The sequence below is a fragment of the Brassica rapa genome, chromosome A07, assembly GCF_000309985.2.
Source record: "Brassica rapa cultivar Chiifu-401-42 chromosome A07, CAAS_Brap_v3.01, whole genome shotgun sequence".
Lineage (NCBI taxonomy): Eukaryota > Viridiplantae > Streptophyta > Magnoliopsida > Brassicales > Brassicaceae > Brassica > Brassica rapa.
The window spans coordinates 12,708,938-12,727,013 of NC_024801.2; the positions used below are offsets into that span (position 1 = coordinate 12,708,938).

Genomic DNA, 18,076 nt, shown 5'->3' on the forward strand with positions numbered 1-18,076 from the left:
ATAATATTAAAAGACATATTCTCTTGACTTTTTGTTATATGAAGAGACAGCATATCCCACGCGCAGTTACATGTTCCTCAGAACATCTTTATCCCTAGAATCCATTAAAATCTCTTAATCACTTGTTTAATAATAAATTTATGTTAAAAACTTTAGTTAAGAGATACTTAAATTTTTGTCCTCCATTGCAAGGTTTTTAAGTAAGAGTTCTTACAAAAAAAAATTGAAAGAACTTGAGAAGGAACATTTGATCTTGTGAATACACTTTTAATATCCATATCATTTATATAAGTTTCTGATAATACAACCTTTTGTAATGGACGTTGATGCTGCACTAGGTTAGAACTTGACGATCTTTTAATCATCCAATCCCCACGACAGAGCTTGGTTATGTGATCAATTGGCAACTTTGGTGGAGGCAATGTCTTTCTTGGCTGAAGCCTGTATCTGTAATGGTTTAGTCTCGCTCAACACATATGATCAATACTCGAACCCTGCTACAAAGGCTGATGTTTTGGTGGTTTCTCTTGCTCTCAGACTATGATCAATACTCAAACCCTGCAACAAAGGCTGATGCTTAATTGATGGTTTCTCTTACACTATAATTTTTTTTTTGCTAACTAAGAATGACTTTAAACCAAATAATGCAGACAAACCTCTGTCACAAGAATCATGGAGAAACTTGAAAACAGAGCATCAAATACACCAGGGCCAGTGGATTCGAGGTTCAAACCAAGAGCACCAAGACTGTCACCAGCATCAAGTCCAATTCGTTCAGTCCCAATCATCAGATAAAATAAAATAAAGAACATAAAATCCAGATTCCAAAGACGATAGAATCTAATTCGAAAAAGCAGAGATTGAGGTTTTTAAATTACCATTCTACGACGGCTAAGCTCTTTACCAGATCCTTCCGACTGGATTCATAAAAATCCAATAATCCTTAATACCCAGATTCCTAAGACCAATAATCCTTAATACCTAAAATCGACTGGATTCATAAAAATACGAATTTATGGAGGAAAATCGAATACCTGCACAGAGATGGTGGAAAGGACGATGAAGCACTCGTGTTTGGAGAGAGAGGATCGAGAGAGAGAGACCCACTTATATTTTGGTCCTCTCTCAGCTTGACACGTGTCTCTAAGAGGCAGGCCTTCCAACCTTTACCCAAGACTCGCCTCTTGGACTTCTCTCTTCTCTATTATTGTTTTTATTGTTTTCTTGGGTTAAGGGGTGACCTAAGAGGCAGCGACAATGCTGATCTCATGATCGTCTATCATCCATTGTTTTCTCTATTGTTACTCGAAAAAAGTTAAAACTATATAATATGAACATTTTTTTCAGAACACTCTACTATGAACATTAAAAGTATTATGATTTCTTATATGAAACACTCCACCCGTCTCGAAAATGTAAAGTGATTAAGAGAGTTTTTTTATGTTCCAAAATATAAAATATTTTTAAAAATCTAAATAATTTTAAAATTTATCAAATACTTCATAACCCATTTTATTCTATAATAGTTTGAAGTGTTTTTAATTTATAGTTTTGATAATAGTTTTTAGACATAAAAAGTTATTTTTAGTATTTGTACTTCATTTAATACAATATATATTTTTAAACAAAAATATAACATTTATTCAGTTATATATGTTCAGGAGCCACAATTAAAATAATTGCCTAGCTGAACTTGTCTTTCATCAATATTACATAATCAGGATGGATCAATAAGATTATATTTCATCCTTAATTTATAATGGTTTGGATACCAGCTTTTTATTTTCAAATTTCAATTTAGATTTCTGATGGTGCATTAGAAAACAGTTGAAACGAAAGAGAAATTATAAATCATTGCAAACCAACAAGAGATATGATATGTCTGTATATACTAGTATCAACGGTTTAACTTGAGATATTGATTTTCTTTTTCAAAAAAAAAACTTAAGTTATTGATGTGACATTGTGATTCATAGATAACTCGACACACTGTATGATATTATTTTATAAGACATTTTCTTGCGAAGTCTTCAACATCATGCGCGTGAGGTAAGTGTACGATAAGTTACGAGGTGATGAACCTCCCACAGTATATTTTCTTTTGAAATATTACATTTATTTACTGGTTGATTTCCTTCCAACTTTCACACTTGATTAATATTTAACGTTAGTTGTTTCATCATTTCAATTGAAAATTTTCTAAATAATTGCACACTGAATACTACCTCCGGATATTAACTTACAGTAGTTCCCTTTTAGCCAGGCTTTTTATGTCCCATTTTAATTATTAACCTATATAAACAACCATAAAGCCTTCCTCTTCCTCCTCAGGGTCAGATCTCTCCTTCCATCACAAAACCAAGAAAAAAAACTCTCCTTGTTGTGGTCTCTTCTTCAAACCTCAAAAGAAATGGAGTTATTCACCAATGGCAACACCGTTAAGTTGCGGAGCCATCTTGATAAGTTTTTAGTCGCCGAGAGCGACCAAAAACACATCCGTCAAAGCCGAAAAGGAGGATATACACGGCTCTCCGTTTGGACGGTGGAGACCGTCGTCGGTAAACCGAACCTGATCAGATTAAAAAGCTGTCACGGCACGTACTTAACGGCGAACAGTAAACCGTTACTGTTAGGTATGGCCGTTGAGAAAGTGACTCAAACGCAGTCGTCTAACAACCCTATGGATATGCAAACGCACTGGGAACCGGAGGGAAATGGGGTGTCCGTGAAGCTGAAATCTTGGTGCGGCAAATGGATGAGAGCTAACGGTGGATCGCCGCCGTGGAGAAACTCCGTTACATATTACATATATGATTTCGTTTCACGAACCTACTAGCACAAAAAAAAAAATCATAGCCACTTTTCTTAATGAAGGCTAGCCAAATTTCTATGGCATAGTGACATTATAAGGAACAAAAAAAAAAGGAAAATCATAGCAATTTTCTTAATAAAGGCTAGCCAAACTTCTACAATCTTCAAGCTTTGATAGACAAACGCTTAGATTAAGTTTTAAAAAAAATTCGATCGAGTCCTGTTTTTGCAATCAATACTTTTACTCCTTGAGGAACAAAAGGACCGGCCATGTATTTTTTTTGTAACTTAGGCCGGCCATGTAGTTATGTTTTACATTTTGTTAAACACAATTCAAATAATACAACTCTGTTGATAGTTAGTTTTAACATATAAACTGCATAACTAAGTATCTAACGCAACATTGAGAGAACCACGATGAAATTTGTAAAAAAATAACATGATGCATTATAGGGATACTTAGAGCAACTTTACGGCATGATGTTTTTTTTTTTTTTTTTTTTTTGATAACTCTGGTATCTGGGCAGCCACATTCCCAACTATCCCCCCGAAAGGGGTCCAGCGCCCCAACGGAAGGGATGTTAAATCCGTTGTGGCCAAGACTCGAACCCGGGTGGCGGGCAGTACAGCTGTACCTCCTTTACGGCATGATGTTCCCATGAAATATCTAGCTAATATAATATTACTAGGGTTTGGCCCGCCCTACGGGCGGGTTAGTTTACACTAATACTATTTTAATTTTACAAAACATTTGAAAATGTACTTTTATCTATGTTTATTCTGAGATCATATCGTAAATTTCATTAAATGGTGTGGTTTGAGTTGAAAAGATCACACATTTTTTTGTTAGACACATACTGAACATCGTTGATAAAAAATGTAATAATTTATATTTTTTTTATCCCTATTGTACAATATGATATAGCTGAAGAAAATCTAAAGTAAGAGTAACTATTATTTTTATTTCTAAGAGTCAGATTTTAATACTGAACATATAAACAAATTTTTATTATTAAAAGATAAAATATATGTGCATGCGGTGCGGTTTTAAATGAACCGCTGTGTTATGTTAATGATCCGCTGTGTTTGATATAAGGATAATGATAGTAACGTTTTCTATGTTTTCTATATAAGGATAATGATAGTAACGTTTTCTATGTTTGGCATGTATTAAAAAAAAATTGCTTATTTACTTTTTGTTTTGCTTCGTTTCGAAAGTGCGTTATTTTAATCATAGAGTGATGAATGGTAAATAATTTGCGGTTGTTACATATCCACTTTCAAAATTTTCATCCTCGCCTCTGGCCCTCTCAAATATTGATTCGCTTCACTTCCTTAAAACTGATACATGAGATGAGTTTCATCTCATAAACCAATAAAAAATTGATTCCATTTGCTTTACGGTTAATGCTCACAACGTCAATCATCAGTATTCCTTTCTTTAGTTTGTGTACAAATTCTTGTTTTTCTCTACTGAAAATCACACCATCTACTTCCCAAAACTATATCTTCACATGTTCAAAATCGAACAGTTAACTACTACCTTATAGATCTATCTCATCTTACTTTTTTTCTCAATTATCTCATCCTTACTTTATTAAAAAAAGTTATCACCAGTAACAGATCTGAAGAAAAATAACAGACCCAGTTATATATTTGAGAATTCATAGTGATTTAATGGTTGATACAGTCATACAACAAAGTGTAATGCAACTTAATTACATAGTCAAAAGCAAAAAAATTCTTGATGCTCACTCTTTTAGACGATTTCTCACTTGATGTTTCCTGTTAAATTCTTCAGAAAACACTTGCTGCTAGTGTAATATAAATAGAAAAAGTCATAGGTGATGGGAACTACAATCTAAATAAAGACCTGCACTGAAGAAAAAAATTTGGTCGTAGAAAGAAGTCAAACCATCATCTATTAACTTCTTCAATACGCTAGCAATCTAGTTGATGGATTCGAGGAGAACATAACATACAAAGGCATGAAACTTCAACCACACATACTTAATAGCGTATGGTCTCTCTTAAATTCTTTGATATTAGAAGTGTTTACCTCTTTCTCATAACTTGGCACCAGTACTGTTCCTAGTGCAAATCTGAACCTTCTTCTTTCAGCTCAAGTGCTTCTTCCCCTTTCTCCTATAGTGACTTTTAACGCCCACGTTGAAGCTGAGTAACTTTTCATGAAATATTACTGCTAGTGCGTCGAACACACCATGCAAACAATAGATACATCCCTATACAGGAGTAATGATAGAAGTGGAGTTAATCGTTTTAATCTTTATTAGAGATGAAACCTATGAAGAAATGTTCACACAGGACGCTTTCACTGACCTTTGAATTCTAATAGTTTCCATAACACGTTCTTTGAATTCTACTGACCTTTGAATTCTAATAGTTACCAAGAATAAGCTCAACATGTTTCATTAATTTAGAATTTGCAACTTGTAGATATAAGTAAGGATACTTCACCTGTGAATCAGCGGTCGTAATAAACTGGTTAAGCTCAGAGATGGTCGTTGGTTCAATGTTCTGTGCATGAACGACCTTCAAAGTAGATGATCCTGGGTCTGCCCATGACCTGGCAACCTGAAAAGAGAAGGAAAGCAAAGACGTTCATTAAATCAGAAAATCTAAGGTTTGCTCTACTTGCAACAACATCAAGTTTGCTCTGAACCTTAGCTGATGGTTCGCCCCAACAGATCCTTGCGTTAGCGTTGACTGTCACCAAGAAGAAATTAAAAAGTTAGAACAATGTTTATGTAACAATCGCAAACGGTCCCATGGAATTAAAGTAGTCATTAGCTCCCATAAGATGATTCCAAAGCTGAGCACATCACACCTGTTACAACAAAAGTATTGAGTTTTTAATCCAAAATTCTAAGATACTGAACAATGCATCACAAGAAAGAGAGTAAGCAAGAGTTAATATGTACTAATCATTCGGAGGTTCACTCCTTAGAACTTCAGGGGCCATCCACTGTGGCTGCACATAGAAAAAATATGAATGATGGTTCGTTACAGAACCGCAAGAATGTTTTATCGGTTTATAGAATCAGAGATGGCTTACTGTTCCTTTCCCGGATCTAGTGCTTAAGAATGTTGCGTTCTTCCACTTTGACAGCCCAAAGTCTACAACCTAGGGAATAAATTTTTTTTGTAACTTTATAAGTAAAGAGATCATTTTTACAGGTCGTCAATAGTGCGACTTGTAGAGGAAAATTAAGGCATTTAGTTTTTGTACTTGTACCTTTACATTCCAGTTTCTGTCGAAGGTGCAACACTACTTCCAGATCAAGAGATCAATAATCTCACCTTGGCAGATATTCCATTGATAAGAATTCACTTATGAGTTGTTACTGATTTCTGAAAGTCTTGTAGATTCAGAGCCCAACGTGCGGATCATCCTGAGTATGCCACAACCATTCTCCAAAGCAAGCTTCAAGATCTGCACCAACCATTAAAGTATTTGCCATGCTAATTAACTATAAGATTTAATCTTTGGATATAGATGAAATTAGTTTTAAGAAAAAGGCAGAACTTACTATTTGTCCGACACAAACTTTCTCTATAATCTGGAGGACAAGAAAGCTATCACCCATTCCTGACAAACATGAGCACACAAGGTTTATAAGTTATTTATCACTCTCAATCGTGGAATCTGATATAAACATAAAGGCATAATGATAAGGTAAAGCTAACATAAGGCATTGATCATCACAAACTTTCAAATTTAAGACAAGAACCTCCTACGACAACTATAGAACATGCAATCAAGGTGATGAAGAAGCTAAAACGTTTCTAAATCTCATGGTGTTTGAACAGCAGCAAGACGAACCTCTGCCGTATTTGAGCAGCGACAAGAAGAATGCATAAACTCACCATAGTTGAAATTGATGCTTGACAGAGATTGTTCTTTCAGATTTTGGAGCTGTGAAGCTGTGGGAACTTCAATCGGTCACCTTCGATGATGTTTGGGCCGATTGTGAAAGAGTGGGAGGAGAGGTGGAAACGACGCCAATGCTGGATTAATGTAGTATATTAAGGAAAATCGAAGCCGTTACATAGATGTTGATTGGATTTGGTGAGATCCGAAGGGGTACGGTGACTGACGACTTGAAAGAAACCCTAAAAAAATCTGGACCAGCGTGTGTAAAAAAAAATCAATGGCAGAAGCCCATTGCAATACATCGAGAGAATAGTCTTAAAAGAGCATGCCACGTGTCAGTAAAAGCACCATACTAAAAGAGGACGTGTGGCTGAAGGAGTAGAGAGCACAAGTCAACTTTATTTATAAAGATTGATGTCAAAAAAGAAGAAGCTAATATAATATTATTAAAAGTAATATAATTATTTCATAAATTAAAACATAAATGAAAATTTGAGTGAGCTCACAATTTTTTTTTTTTTAAACGTAAGGAAATTGAAGAGAGAGAAAACCCATTGTGGTGACAAGAAGGACTTTACTAGAGCTGTGAAAAAACTTTGTATCATTTATCAATTTATTGGTTGTTATTCGACCAATCGTCTCACTAACTCCCAATATTTTGCTTAATTGAGAACCGGAATATTACATTATGAATGATTCTTTGTCAAAAAAAAACATTATGAATGATTGAAGGTATTTTTAACTGAAAATTGTTGAAATAGAGTTTCATACTGTATAACAAAATGGTTTTCTTCTCAGATTTAACTCCAACATTAAAAATAAAGAAACATTAAATTTGTAATCTTGGGAAGTAAAACAATTAGTACAAAAGAATCCTGATTTGGTGTTAAAAACATCACGCGAATAGAAACATTGTAAATCCAATCATCAAAGTCTGACTTTTCCAGATTTCTTGTCACTCACCACATGCAGTCCTTTGTTGGGTTCGCCCTATGGTTATTTTTTATTACATAAATGATAAATCTCGCATTCATTTACTCTTTTTTTTTTACAGAGCATGACTATGTTCAAGCAAAAAGAGAAGACGTGGAGCTTCAAGGAAAACGAAACGGTATCAGCAATGGATATTTTTCAGAAGGCAAAAGCTATTCGAATACGTAGCAGCCACAACAAGTTTCTAGCGGCGGCGGACGACGAAGAAACAGTGTTTCAGAAAAAAAAAGGATCAACCAAAAACGCTCAGTGGACCGTCGAACCGGTTCGCGATTCGGATCATGTCATCCGTCTTAAAAGCTGTTACGGCAAATACTTAACCGCTTTGAACGAGCGGTTCTTACTCGGAGCTAAAGGGAAGAGAGTGATTCAGCTAATGCCGATTCAACTCGATTCATCTGTTGAGTGGGAGCCGGTGAGAGAAGGGTCTAAGATCATGCTCAGGACGAGAAACGGTAAGTACCTCAGAGCTAACAGTGGACCTCCTCCGTTGAGAAAATCCGTCACGCATAATAAACGTCATTCGGCTACTCAGGAGTCGATCTCGTGGGAGGTTGATATCGTCGAGATCTTGAAGAATCCTCTATTCACGGAGGAGGAGATGGAGTTTACTCCGCCGCCACATAGGAAGCCGTCGAAATCCCCGTTGTCAGTTTCGCATTCCATGACTCCACCTTTCCTCTCAGACATGCATGATACATACGTGAGTATCTTTTTTTTTTGTCCGTTTAATTACTGAAACACCTTTCTATAACTAGAAAGTATTGTCATAACAATTTTTTATTTTGACTAGCCTGATGAGTCCCCATCAAAATCGGATGGTATGGAGTCTTCTCCATCCTCAAAGAAGATACCGCGGCATAGGAAGCAGTCTTCGAATCCGTTTGCTCATTCAGATTCAGATGTGAGTACTTTTTGTAATTGAGAAAGACTTTTAAAAACTAAAGTTATTACGTACTATAACAAGTTTTTATTTTGACTAGTCTGATGAGTCTCCATCGAAACTGGATGAACGAACCATCAGTTATCATTTTAACCATCCACTCAAGGTGGAAATGAAGTCTACTCCCACTAGTAAAAAACTACCGCATAGCCACTACAACTTCGTGGCTATAGAGGAGAAATTCGTGGCTTGTGAGAAAAGAGCCACGGTTTTGGAAAGGATAATTACCGTGGCTATAGCCTCGTGGCTGGAATTAGAACGTGGCTTATCGTGGCTATTAGCCACGCTTTTCCCACGCTTCTTTTCGTGGCTTTAATAGCCACGCTAATAACTTCTTTAGCGTTGCTACTTTTAGTGGCTATAATAGCCACGGTTTTACAACTAATTTAAAGTGGCTGTTGTTACCACGGTTTTGCCACTATGTATTCGTGGCTTTAAAAAACCACGAATTTGTTTTTTATAAACGTGGTATTGGTTAGCCACGTTAATAACCATTTTTGTAAATGGTTTTCCTCTTTGATTTGTTTTAATTGCCAAATTCAAAAATTTATATTTTCATTCAAATTTTAAAACATTGCACATCTAATTAAAACAGAAATTGCATATATATAAAAGGGTAGGTTCAATATTACACAAACGTAGATAATTATACAAGGAATAAGAGTTTTAAAGAGTCTAAGAAGACTCTACAAAAGATGAGCTAGAGTTTGATGAGCTTTGTTACAAAAGAGAAGACATGAACCTACTTAGGGCTGAGGAGTTGGGACTTGGGGCTGAGCATAAGTCTGTTCAGTAGGTGCTTGTGGGGGACGAAGCATTTGGAGGAGCTGATTGATTGCATCTCTTGTTGATGCAAACTCCTGCTTCATCTCGGACACATCCTGCTTCACCTCAGACACGTCCTCCCTCACACTTTGGAGGCTTGTCTCAAGACCTCCCACCCGCATCTCCAGCTCCAGGTTGCGCGCAAGACCATTAGGGACGCGTGAAGAAGGTGCTTGCTCCCTGTATTGGGCACTGCCGAGTTCATAAACATGCCCCCTCTTACCCTTAGCATTTTGTAAATAATCGAAAACAATTTTAATAAAAGCTTTCTTCACTGTAAATAAACAGAACATGCACAGCTCTAAGTCATATCTAATTCTACCCGCAAATAACCAACCACATTCTTAAGCAGCTCTAAGTCATCCAAATCCACATACAAATCAGAACATAAAACAACTGAAACCTATTGTATGAAAGATACCTTTAGATAAGCTTTGTTTATCTTGAGGCGAGAAGGAGTAGATGATGCACTTGGACTCCCGGGTGATCCGTCAGTGTTAGAGAGTTGTGTGGCTTCCATCTCGGCTTGAGTAACCAACTCTTCAGCACGGTAGTCCACAAAAGTTCCATCTGGTCTGGTGTGTGTCGCCCTAACTAGGTCGGTGAATGATGGCCTCTCATTAGTACCAGAAGCCACCATCTGCAAAAAAGGAAAATAATTACAGTAGATTAGAAAAAAAAAAGAACAGTATTAAGAGTACAGACATGGAAAGATACCATGTTATACTCAATCCTTGCAAAAGACCGAGGTCCTGCATTATGCTTGTGGCAGCCTTTACCCACAGGATCAGACTTGCGAGATTTTGCAGCCTTCTTGCTCTTCTTTTTAGCTGCCTCGGTCGCCCAATACTCTAACAGGAGAGTCCAGTCAGCTTCATTGATGCACTTTGGCTTCTTATGTTGCCTCTTCTTCTTGCTTATCCTTTCACCAATGGTTGTCCACGTTTCTTTCTTCCAAAGACCGTAGACTAAGTCATTAAACTCAGGGTCCCAATAGAATTTTTCTACAAAAGAAAGAAAAACAGTTAGCGATTTTAAAACATGTTAACAGCATATACAATGTATACTAGTCACTTACCACAAACGTTTGCCACCATGATTCCCTCCTTTCATCAGGAACCGTCCTCCAACTCTTCCAAGGTCCCATGTAGTATGCTTGCCAAGTTGCCCGAATGAAAGAGTTGACACATGGGTCAATACTAAACCTAAATCGATAACCAACATCAGTAACAGAAACAATACATCAAAAAAAATCCTAAAAAATAAACAATCATCGCTAACAGTCCTAAACAGAAACTATCCTAAGCAATCACAGCCATAAAACAATTAACAGAAACTATTTTAGTCTAAGAAAGAGATGGAGACCAAATGTAATCTTACCATAAAGCTCCATTGAATCCTTATCTGAAGAGTCCATCTTTTCTTTTAGACATATCAGATTCAGATGTGAGTTTTTTTTACGTACCAAAACATAATTTCTAAGTTAAATTTACTGCTAATTTTTTTTTATTTTGACTAGTGTGATGAGTCTCAATGGAAGTGTGATGAGTCTCAATAAGAAGCCTCCTGTGTTGTCGAAGAAGAAGCTGCATCCGCCGCCACATAGGAATTTTTCATTGCCAGTTTCATATACTAGCACTCGGTATTCTCTTTCAGACATATCAGACACAGATGTGAGTAATTTTTTTTTTTGTATAATTAACAAAACGTCTTGGTAAAACTAAAATTATTGCCGTAATAAAATTTTATTTTATTTTGACTAGTATGTTGAATCTCCACTGCAACCGGATGGACGAACAATCTATTATCGTATAGCTGATGAAAGACACGTGGAAGACAAATCAACTGGTGGATATATTTTCTCGTTTAAAGGAACCACCGTGGTAGAGCTTACTCAAATGCTACGAGAAGAAACATGCTTGGAAGATGTTGTGGTGTGCACTCGCAGTCCCTTAAATGGCAAGTTGCTTCCCCTTCGTTTGCAACTTCCTCCTAACAACGAAACACTGCATGTCGTTCTAGTACCCTCCAGTGGTAGCTTCTAGAGAGACGTGAGTAAATCAATTTTTACTTTAAGCTCTCATATGGAGTTACTGAATCTTTGACTTGTTTGTTTGTTTGTTAAATTCATCATTGTCAAATGAGTGACTGGCCTTTTGTGTGGTGAAGTTTTTGGTGAAGCATGTGATATGAGCCTTATAAGAAGTTAAAAAGATAATAATAATTGGTAGTTAGTACAGAACTCATGGTCACGGAGATATAAGTCGGCGTCGCTCTTGAGTATTAATCAATCTTAGTACGAGATAAAAACATAGCAATAGTTTTGATAATTGAAAAAAATTAATTACATTTTGGGGACATAGTACAAGTTGTTTAATCATCTAAAATTGTTCACTAAACCACTATGAAAATGACTTTAATCTTGTGAAAACAAGTGTAATCTGAGAGCATGAATGGTCTCATTCACTATGAAAAGTTTCCCAAAGATTTTCTATCCTGTAAGAGAGTAGAGATTTTGTGTCTCTATACATGGGTCGACCTGATTTCCCTTTGCCTCTTTTCGAGAAGGTACTTCAAATGTTGATCAAAATGACAGGTACTTCATGATTCAACCATTATCTTTAGTTTACTTCACTTGGTTATAACTTAGTAGATTCTACCGGAGAATCAAGAACAAGACTATGTTTATGGTACGTTTGCATTCCCCTTATTGGAGCTTGGTCATCTAACGGAACCTGAGAAAGTTGCTAGGAAAGGGAATGAGATCAACAAAACAACTCTTGGGCTCATCAATGCGTGAGTTTCAAACGTTTATTATCCTTATCTTTTTGTTGTTACGTGGTATGCAAGCTTTTCATTTGTGTGTTTTGGGATGTTGTGTCATGTTCTTCAAACTGAATGTCGGTTCAACAATGCAGTAAAATTCATGGAAGGATGGTCAGCTTCATGGGATTGTTGCTTTTCCTTAAGGTGCAAATTCATTTTTAGACAAATCAGAATTACATCTTCTGATCATCTCAAGAAACCTATTAAAAACACCCAAACATTTCCAACGTTTCAACTAGGTATTCACATAACTGGTGGCATGTCATGTCTGTTACTTAGTAGGAGGTTCTCTCATAAGTAAAGTACAAGAAATATATGATAATCAAGTAAGTAGTATCTATCTTTACCTTGCATTTTTATACAATCATTTGGACTTCTTCTGAAGTTTGCGCGATTTCAATGTTCAGGCAATGTGGTACCAAGAGTGGCTTTTTGACATTACAACAATTTGGGCGTTGATTAAAGTTGGCAACATTTCCCGGTCAGTGCCACTCTCTTTTCTGACATTTTGTTCAAATGAAAGTTTTGTTTCTTGATTTATCATTTGACGCATCTAATTATGACAAACATGTAATAATCATAAAATGAGCAAGAAGAGACAAAAGTTGATGCAGAAGGCGATTTAGTTCGTTCTTGTTACCCATGAGTGATAACTATTGGGACTATTTGAGTTTTTTATATATCATAAGATCGGCTTTCTTAGTTTACGTCAGCCTGCTGAAGCTGTTTATGAATATGGAAACTACAAAAGAGCTCTAGAACTGCTCGGTCCAAATTAACTTTGACGCAGCTGACCATAAGGTAACACATGATCTTGGATTGATAAGATATATATCATTTATCAAATCATTACATATTGAACAAAACAATGATTTGGCCTTTTTCTTGGGCTCAGAATAGGTGATTGAGGCATCAGATCTACAGTTAGATGTTTTTAATGAAATCTGGTACACATTACTATTACTCACCGGCCAATCTTCCACTGGTAAGCTCCCAAATACACTATTCTTTAGCTTGGTTTTTCATGTACGCAGCTAACTCTGCGTTTTGAACACTGAATTTGCAGCGATTAAAGTACTGGAGAGGAGGATATATATAGCAGAGAGATGGTGCTCCTTTCTTGTGGCGTTTGCTGGTATTCTTTTAAGTCACTTTATATGCGCACAACTGTTGATTATCGGTGGAAAGATAGATGCATCTTATTTACTTAGTTTATGCTAAGTTGATGTTATGTGGCAGGAGAAGAGTTACATCAAGTAAGGGCATATTATACAGAAGCTGTTGTAACTGCATGTAAGAAAACAAAGGTGTTGGAATCTTCATATTCAAGTTTGCTTGATTACACAAAAAAAAAACAGCAACCATCTGGTTATATTCTTTAGACATGCTTTTAACGCTTTGTTGAATATAGTTTGGATCGTTATGGGCATTGTAAAAGTTGACCTTGAACATTCTATATCAACTTGCCGCTTGAATATATAGACATTTTAGTAAGATCATATTGTAAAAGCTTACATGATCTTTTTCCAGCATGATGCATCACCTAATTAAGAAACTTCGAGATGTCTTATACTGTAGTTTTGTAATTAATCAATATACATGCATGATGCATCGCCCTGATGATGGTTGGAGTTTCATGAGTTTTAAGTGAAACAATATTTGGTGACTATTTCTTTTGAAAGCTTTACGTCGACCACAAAGGTAATATTAAAAACAAAAGTCAAACGTTGATATTTATACTTCTCGGTTGTCGCTAATCCAAGTCATAGGCCATGATCAGTTACATGTACCTCCTCATGATCTTCATTTTCCATTGTTCTTTTTCAAACGGCCATTTTCACAAAATTATTAACGTGAACATTAAAAGTACTTTATCCAAGTCATAGGCCACGTGCAGTTACATGTACTCCTCATGTTCTTCATTTTCCATTGTTCTTTTTGTTTTTGTTTTTTTCTTTTCAAACGGTCATTTTCCGTTGTTTTCTTCGATATTTACAAATCGATCATACACCTAAGCAAGAAATCAGTCATATATAGCAAAATTAACGATCTTTTTACGATCCGATTTAAGCAGTTCAAATCGATTTAAGCCGTCATATATCAGTTAAAATTTGTCCAAATTAGTCTAATTCAATTTAAACGGGTGTAAATTGGTAAAATCAAATAATAATATTAGTGTAAGTCCAAAAATTTGCATAATTTTTTTTTTAATTTTCATATTTAATTTAATTTTTATAATTCATTAAAAATAATTTTATAATTAAACCAAAAAATTAAAAAAAATTAACAATATATAATAAATAAACAAATAATTAGTTTACTTCTCGTCCATCTAGATCTCGAATAATCCATTCAATTTCTAGACCTATACAAAACGTTTAAACACTAAGTCACTGCCTAACGTTTTATTTTATTTTATTTCTTAAACTAATATATATCATATATGAACATTCTCTTAACACAATTATTAACATGAACATTAAAAGTATTCTGTTTTCATATTTAAAATATATGGCATTTTAATCCAATTATGAAGTTTGGGTTACTCATATATTCATTGTTATGAAATAAAAAAAAAAGAAGATATTGGAAAATAAAGAATATCTTATCTTTTTATACTGTTTAAATATATGTATATTCAAGCTGTAAAATTTTTAAAATACCAATTATATAAATATTTATTATATAAATAATGATTGATTTTATAGAAAAAATAGTTCCACTTTTGAAATATATAGAAATTTAGATAGAATTAAATTAAATTAAATATTGTTGATGGATATATAATTTATTTTAAAACATCGAGTGGTTTTTTTCTAATAATCAGAATTTATAACCAAGGATATCAGACTTTGTAGTCACATTTTTATTAATATAATAAAAGTATTTTTAACAATTTTATTTCCTAATTTCCAATCTTTATTACATAAAGTAGAAGGGGATTCTCTTCTCCTTAAGCCATGTCACTAAATAGGTTTACTACAAAGCGACACGTGTCCAAGCACTTAAACGCAGCGCGTTATTTAATCTGTGTTTTATAGGATGCGTTTTTTTGTTGGGCCTTACCATGCAGCCCATACGTGATGCAAGACAAGATCGTACCATACGCAACATTTTAGATTAGGTTCACGGGAGTGCTTCATAGCGTCTCCAGATTGAATGGCTTCTCCCATTGCGGAGCTGACCTTCCGTCTCCTTCATCGCACAAAAACTCAATAACCGATCAATCAATCATCTTTAATCCCCCCCTCCCACTAATCTATCACACACGATCTGGATTCAATGCGATATTTTTGATGTGCAAGGCGTTTGAGATGACTATAAGAAGGTATCTTTCGTTCTTCACAGATACTACATCACTTTCTTTCTAAACTCATCAGAAAAAATACAGTGCTATGGCTAACGTTTTGGTTCTACTCTCCGATCTCCAGTCCGGTCGTTCCTCCTCCATCGTCGAAGTGCGCTTGCTCCGCTTCTGAGAGGCCAGAAACGTCCGCCGTGGTGGAGAACTCATGGGCGTCGTCATGCTCTTGCTCGACTCTCAGGTTATGTTTTACATCCGCCATTGGTTTTGGTTTTTCCGATTGAAGCTGTACACGTACCCGCCATCTTGAATCCATATTAAAACACGCCGATCAAATTTTTAGTTCTTGCTGATTATGGTCTAGATATTTAATTAATCGGTTCACATCTTTACACAACTTCACTGCCTTGAGTTTAAATTTGTTAGATTTATTAATGTAAGATTTTATTTTCAGTATAATGTATGCCTCATCTGCTTTGCTCTTTGATTTTAAGGCTGGCTGTTGTTCTTCCATGGTGGAGGTGCGGCTGCTCAGATTATGGAAAGCAAGAAACGAGTAATTTCCAGAGCTTTACCGCCACTGTCGCCGTGTTACTGACGTCGTAGCTCTGAATTAGCCTAACGGAGAAACAGAGGAATACTAACGGCAACAGGGATTCCGGCGGACTAACAAAAGCAACCATAGAGAGGCGGAGACCGATGACGAGATTAGCGGTGAAACTTTTGAGAGATCATAAAGTAAACCTTCATGAGAATCAGATAGAAAGGTAGTTGGTGAAGAAGAGAAGTAAGTTATGTCGATTGGTAATGATAGTGGTCTCTCTAACAACTGGCTGCACATGAAAAGATGGAGAGATACTGCTCCTTTCCCTTAAAGGATAAAGCTTTCTCTACGGTTATGATGTTTACGATGATCATTTATGCATAGTTATGGTTTAATATTTTTAGTTTATCCTCATTAAGGTGATGACTACTACTTAACAGGGTATGTGAACGAGCGACTATAGGCAGCTTCTTCGCCACATAAACCAAAAATCGGTGTTGTTCTCTCCAGAGGTCAAGCACCTGGTGGGCACACTTTCATATATGGAGTATTCGGTAAGTGTTTAATAGACACTGTGTTTCAAAATGATGCTTACATTTTGGGTATATAATTAAGAAAGTAGAGTAGCAGGATCGCTCCTATTTCAAAATTTGTGCTCTTTTTATAAGTACCATTCTCAAAACACTGGACTTTGACTGTATAACGCATTCTATCTGTTGTTTTTTTATTCCAAGTAACCCTGCTTCCACTTTGGTTTACTCAGCTGAAGAAGCATCTCATCACTGCTAGCTATGTTGATGATGAATCATCCATGTTACATGAGATGGCTAAGAATACTTGGATTACGATTCTTGGTGAAATCACATCTCACAACTTGGATATTGAGAAGGTGACCTTATGACGATGGAAATGATCAACGAGGCTCATATCAGCAAGGAGAATTTGAAGTCTTTCACCTCTTACTGTGGCAGCATTCCCTTTCCTTCTGCAGCAAATACTCCATTAGCATATTTAATGACTGCAACCTGATGTATTCAAATTATTCAATAATGTGATCAAGAACTCACATTCACCTTCCTCTTTGTAATAATACTTTATGTATCTTTCTTTTGGAAATCATAATACGCAATCATATTTTACAGTTAAGCATCAGTGTTACACCGCCAAAGAACTCGATAGAAAAAATACAATTAGAACAAAAGGAAAATTTGGTGCACAAAAAAAAAAGAACAAAAGGAAAATTAAGGAAAAACGGTGAAACAGCTAAAGTTAACTTAAAAAGTAACCACATAGAGAAAAATACAATTTAAAATATACAAAGCGGTAATTATTAATAAACAAAATTAAAATTGAATTTTTTTTTAAAAAACTTATTAAATTCAATAATAAAATATAGTAAATAGTTACTATAAGAAAAAACTTATAGAAGAGATTAAATATAAATTCATATTCTGCAAATTAATCAATAACACTTATATTAAAAATTATTTAGTTATTCAGATAACATGGTTTATTTGATGGCCAAATATAATATTTATATTTCTAAATAATAACGATAGAGAAATAAATATATGATTTGAAAATAAACGTGGCAGACACTATTACTACAAAACAATGAAACAGTTTGTTTCCATACAATAAAAAAAGATCTATAGTTGTTGTACCAAATAAATATGAAAATTTTAAGAAGTTACAAATGTGAAACAAAACTCAAGCACTACTCATTGAGCATAAATATTTAACAACTCGAACGAGAGACTTAGTTTAAAAGAATTCGACTTGGATCACATTAGAATAATATAAAATAAAATAAGAATACTAAAAGATCGACACCAGTGAAAAACAAAAACTGAACATATACCATTCAAACTATTACAAGAATCGTATTAGCAAATTTAATCAACCATATTGAACTAGAAGTGAATCTCATCACAT

At 35.2% G+C, this 18,076-nt stretch overlaps 1 long non-coding RNA gene across 1 annotated transcript; it reads right to left on the bottom strand.

Moving 5' to 3' along the window:
• Positions 1-161: 161 nt before the first annotated feature.
• Positions 162-7,083, bottom strand: LOC103829240. The gene is made up of 9 exons (XR_625508.2): positions 6,700-7,083; positions 6,363-6,421; positions 6,068-6,265; positions 5,888-5,956; positions 5,754-5,803; positions 1,035-5,659; positions 879-958; positions 657-747; positions 162-558 (listed from the first exon to the last, which is right to left on the bottom strand). It is a non-coding gene; the product is annotated as an uncharacterized LOC103829240 (long non-coding RNA).
• Positions 7,084-18,076: the final 10,993 nt, after the last annotated feature.